The sequence below is a fragment of the Emydura macquarii genome, unplaced genomic scaffold (genome assembly GCF_026122565.2).
Source record: "Emydura macquarii macquarii isolate MOO-44397 ecotype Brisbane River unplaced genomic scaffold, CSIRO-AGI_Emac_v2 contig_3122, whole genome shotgun sequence".
In the NCBI taxonomy this organism is placed as follows: Eukaryota; Metazoa; Chordata; order Testudines; family Chelidae; genus Emydura; species Emydura macquarii.
In genome coordinates, this window is record NW_027133259.1 from 797,845 (window position 1) to 803,844 (window position 6,000).

The following is a 6,000-nucleotide window of genomic DNA, read 5'->3' on the forward strand; positions in this document are numbered from 1 at the left end:
CACCTTGTCACAGGCCTGGGATAGCCACAGGAATACCCATCTGCATTTATCCTATCTAGCCACTGCCTGGCACTGCTGTTCCATGCAATATTAGATGACAAATTATTATTTAGCTCTAAGAAAACAAAAACACACAAAAATGTTTCTTGAAGAAAAATCTATAGATGAAAATTTAAGAAAAAAAGACAGCAGCTATGGGTTAAAAGAAGGAAACTGACAAAAATGGGCCACAGGCTGAGGTAAAAATTTAGGATGATACTCTCCCCACAGTACACAGCAGGATGCCCACTGATGTCAATGGAAGGCTTGCACAGAGATCAAGGGTGGAATCTGGTTTTTATATAGTACCTAAACCTTTAGTCACTATGTATTTTATCGTCACACTCAGTATCACTCAATAGGAAAATATGTCCCCTCTTTGGCCACCTCTGTATCTGCTCTCTGTTTCTCTTCCTTCCCTACCTTCCTTTCTATTTCTTTCTCTATTCCTTTTTCCTTTACAACTCTTCTGCTTTCTTCCCTATGCATTCTGTTCCCATCTTCCCCCTTCCTTACCCCATCCCCATTCCATCAGCTAAAATAATCAGCAGTGAAATAGTCAATGTTGACATAAAAGTGTCATCATTTTAGCTGAGAGGCCAATGAGATTAACAGAGGAGTTCACGACTCTCCTAGTTTTTACTTCAGGTTCTCTGTAGACTCAGAAAGGCAGCACTGAATTGGTTTACCCTTGGTTCCCATTTGGAAGGTTTTCTTCACAAACGTAAGTGCTAAAAACGTATTTAAAAATAAATAAATAAAAGCTGTGTCATTCAGGCCACATAAATGTACATGGGTGAGGGGTCATGTGCTTGAAAAGTCCCACTGGAGTTAAGACAACTCTTCCTGTCCTTCAGGTTAAATGCATGCTTACATGGATTGGAGCCTTGACTTACTTCTATGTCCTCTCTTCTCTAGTTTTGCTTGGCATTGCGTGTCTAATAAAGACAATAAGCAGGCCATGTTTTTCTCTGTGTCTGAATGCGTATGCCATCCCTGCACCTTCCTTCACTCCACATATTATCCAATAGCTGATGGTCCCGCACATGTGGTAAAGTGCATTGAATGATGCTTGATTCTTTAAAGCTATATATATATATAACATGTATATATTTGAGGGGCTAACAGATGAGTCTGCTCTCAGCTGTGGTCCTGGTAGTATTCTTCTTTTCTTCATAAAGCATGGCAGGATACAAAAGTATGTCTTCTTGGCGAAGGAGTTCCAAAATGGGATGGAGCTTGACTAACAGGAGAATTTAGCCTCTCCACAAGTTACTTGGGTTTCACATGGTACATTTGAAACAGATGTCTCTGGAGTTAATTTCTTGAAGTGAATTACTCCCTACTGAGAAGAAGGATGATCTAGTGATTAGGGCACCAGCCTTAAACTTAGAGACCTCTGTTCAAGTTCCCACTCTGCCACAAATTTCCTGTGTGACCTTGAGCAAGTCACTGAGGTCCAGATCCACAAAGGTATTTAGGCTCCTGATCACTATTGAAATCAATTAAGCGCCTAAGTATCTTTGTGGCTTTGGATCTTAGCCTCTCTGTGCCTCCATTTCCCATCTATAAAATGGGGATAATGATCTTTCCTCATCTCACAGAGGTATTAAATACATCAATAATTGTGAAGCACTTTGAGATCTACTGATAAGCACTATATAAGACCAAGGTGTTGTTACTACTGTAATAGCTGACACTCCTGTCCCTCCTAACTTAGAAGAAATTTGGAGTCATCTTGTAACAGGAGCTTTTATACAACTTCTAGTTAATCAGAGATCCAAAGACAGCCCAGAGGGGTCACCTAGTTTTGTGATACTGCATGGATAACTTTCATTCCAAATTCAATAAATATATTACAATGAGATAAATATACTGGGCCAAATTCTGCTGTCTGATACAGTGGGGTAACTGCTGAATTCAGTGCATTATACTGAGTTTAATGGAGTTTACACCAGAATAAAGATAAAATAAAATGTGTCCAATATTTTAAGATGGGATAGGCATAATTTTGTACTAATGGTTTTCACTTTATTTAAAGTCTATCCTCTTTTTTATTTTTTTAGGAAATACTATGGTTCTCAGAATCAACAATGACACTGAAGCAACATTTTTACCAACAAATTAAAAATTAAAACGTTTATTCTGATAAGAATGAAGCATTCAATTTATTTGATTCTAATTCGTATCTTGGAGACTTTCCGGTGTCTTTGTTTCCAGTGGATGAGGGGCTGTTTCAGCTACGTATGCCTTTAGATCCTGGGCACAAACAAGCTGTATTATCTTTAAATTACACTGTCCTCAGTCCCTGAAAGTGTAGTTATATGATGACTAAAATTATTTGTTCAGTACCATTTCTCCTGAGTATGTTTTGCTGGAACTCTTTTTAATAGATAGAAGGGGATCTATAAATAATTCAGCAATCTAAATAAAAACATCTGTTTCCCCAGTGCTTTCTCTCTGTTGTGTAGCCTTACTTAACCTCATGTAAAACTCCTATTGACTTTGCTGTGAGTTTAACACATGTAAGTGCCTGTGAAGACTGAGGCAAGTCACTTGTGATTTGCCCTGTTCTCCCTTCCCCCCTCTTTCCCCCCACCGTAGCTGCACCATTGTAAACTCCTAGTGTTGATAAGGAAAGTTGCTGTTTTACACGATTGGAGCAAACGGACTCAGCTCCACCAGTGCAAATAGCAGCCTTATCTGTCTACACTAGAGGTTTGTATTGGTGCAGCTACACCAAAGGATGGGCACCAATGATTGTAACTGAGGCAGGTGCGCAGTGTAGACAAGGCCTTGGTGGCCAAGTCAGCACTACTTCCCAGAGCCATGAGATGGGATAGAAGAGAGAGTACATCAGGTTTCTACCACTGCCAGCTCTTGGCAGAAGTACCAAGGCCACTCAAGGCATAAAGTGTCTTCCCTACCTTGCATAGCTTTTGAGAAATGGCAATCAGCCAGCAGTCAAATACTTCTTGTCACTTCAGTTGCCCCAGAACTCAAGCAGGGCAGCTTTACCCTTACTGTCACCTGCTAGGTCATGAGTTTTAGGTGCTGGCACTGCTACAGGCCCTCCACACGCCTCTTTTCAAGATAACACCCGATGGGAGGAGGTGGGGAATTTTCACTTTGAGAGTCTGAGCTATCTCACTGAGGATCAGCAAAGCTATGGGTAAGAACATCACTTTTAAAAAAGGGGGCGAGAGGAGAAATTTAGCAAAATAATAGTTAATAAAATACAACCATAACCCAGTGTAAGGAGGTCTCCACAACTGCATCACAAACATAAACATTTGGGCTCAGATCCTAAATACCTTTGAGGGTCTGGGTCTTGTAGCTCAAAGGTCACATCTAGGTTCTCACCTATTCCCTCCATCAGTACAAGAGCTTAATTCCCCACATGCTCAGCACAGTTCAGTTCGTTGTATAGAAAGATCTTACCCCACTCTCACACTTGAAAGAGTTAAAAGCTTTTTTCTCATCTAGAAAAAAATACTCCCCAGGAATGCAAATTGACCAGGTACCTCATCACCTCATTTCAGTACACAAAAATCCTTAATTTAACTCATTACAGACAGACATACCAGAAACAAAATTGGTCACCTGTCTCCTAAGCGAAATTTCCCAGAAGAGCACAGATCTAAGGTAAAAGTTCACCCTTCCCGCCCCCCCCCTCCCCGCTTTTCCTATATAAAAACTCCAGCCTGCTCTCTATCAGAGAAAGTGCCTGTTATAAAAAGGATGTTCAAAGTAAAGAATAGGGGAACAGCTGCTCCACAACAATTGCATATTTAATCAACATCAGCAACACAATAAAGGTACCTTTTAATAATGATTACATGGTTTAGGGAATAGTATGTATTTTGTAACTGGAATTTTAAACATTTACTTCTAGAAATAACTTCTTAAATAATGCTTTAATCAGCATTCCATAAAAATAAAAGCCTTTTTAAGGCTTGTTTATGCACACATTTGCACTATTATAATTAAACTGGTTTTAATTCAAACTGCTTGTTTTAGTACCTTCCTATTTTAAAAATATATGGTATTTCAACTTTGCTTAAGTTGATTTTTTTTAAACAAATGCTCCCCTGCTGTGCGTTTATTTACTCCAGATACTGCCGTATAGCCAAATCTTGTGATGTTGGCTCCTTTTCTTAAAGCCCCAGCTGCTGTAGTCACATGGCTAGGTGAGAATCTCTACTTTTTTTTTCCCCCTTGTAAAGCAAGTTTTTAGTCCTCATAGTTGTAGTGAAATGCTTGAAAATGTATGGGATCCCTCTCACCACCCAAAACACAATGACACCATAAGGCAAATAAGAACCCAGAAGATGTTGGCTTTTAAAAGTCATGATTTTTAAACCAATCTCATGATTCTGTGAGGCCCAATTTTTGAATTATTATTTTTGAATACTTGCTTTGGCAATATTGATGCTGCCATAACATTAAACACTGGGACATGGTCTGCCCAGCAACCTATCTACTCTATCCAGCCATCATCCCAAAGCTATTTCTTACTATCAACTAGAAAATGGCAAGTTTTGTTGAAAGTTAAAGTAATTTATAAAACAAATACACACACCCTGAGCTTCTACTCTAAAAAGTACTTAAACTTTTAAAGTATGGTTTATCTAAAACAACCCAAAAAATAGGCTTCTGGGTGAAAAAAAAATGCCCAATGATTACTCCCTTATGAAGCTGTGTGCAAAACTAATTGTCTGACACTGCTCCCTTTTTCTTGTCTTTTTTCTATTAGTACTGTCCCTTGTGACTATTTTATAAAACTTTAGTTTCCTTCAATATTATTCTGTATGCCTCATCACATTGGCTTCTAATCTGACTATTCCATTTTTGTTGTAGTTTTGGCAGAGTTCTATTATATGACCATATCACATCCAATAATTGCCCTCAGTTTGAAAATACTCTCCAGAAAAATTTACTACCCCTGCTCTTTTAAATCACTTTAAACAATTCAGCAAATAGTGATTTGTCCCCTCACATGCATCCAATTTAGAATCACTGAACTATAATGATCACTTATGTAAGAAATCATCCCTACATCTTCTTTGTATGATAATATCCTCTCTTTTATCAGAATTATCAGCAAAAGATGCAGGATATTTTTATCTGGCTTCAACTCAGTTACATGTGGGGCTGCTAGTACATACCCAGTGGTATTTTGTGCAGTTATAAGCAATTTATGAAACATTTAAAAACTATATGCTTCAATTTCTGATTCACCACACTACAAGATTTCTGTAGAGACCAAGGCCCAGCTCCACAAAGGTGTTTAACTCCCACTTTAGGAACCTAAATACAAAATTTGGGTGCCACTGAGATCCTCAAAATCCCTGCCCAGCTGCTGCCTAATACTGGAGGCATCTAAGATATGGGATTTTGTGGTGTGAGTCTCTGTCTCTCCTGTTGAAGCTGTTCCACTTTGTATAAATAATTAAATATGCATTGGGTCAGAGAGTGAGTGTGAGAATGTCCAGTGTCTAGGGCACTCACTTGAGAGGCGGGAAACCCCTGCTCAAATTCCATCTCCTCATCAGGCAAAGGGAAGGAGTGAACTGGGTCTCCCACATCCTGGGTGAGTTCCTCACTGTGCTAAAAGTTATGAGTCCAGAAGGCTTCGCCGATACCAGGGTAGCAATGTCAGAGCAAGATGTTATAAATGCACCATCTTCTTAAGATTGTTTCTTCTTCCAGTTTTGCTAAATGTGATGTGCTGAAGCTATGGCCATCTTCCCATGAGCAAAACCTTTGCTCTTCTTGGCTGGTGAAGACCAGTGTGGATGTTTTGAGCCCCTTATGGACAAGAATTGTTGATGCTTTCCTTGATAAAGGCAGATCAGCAGCCACCCTTGAATAAATAGTGCTGAGACTGTTGGGGAATGTTGTGATGTGCTTTTATCTATGTAAATAGTTCACATAGTCCCCCCGCTGGCAAGACTAGGC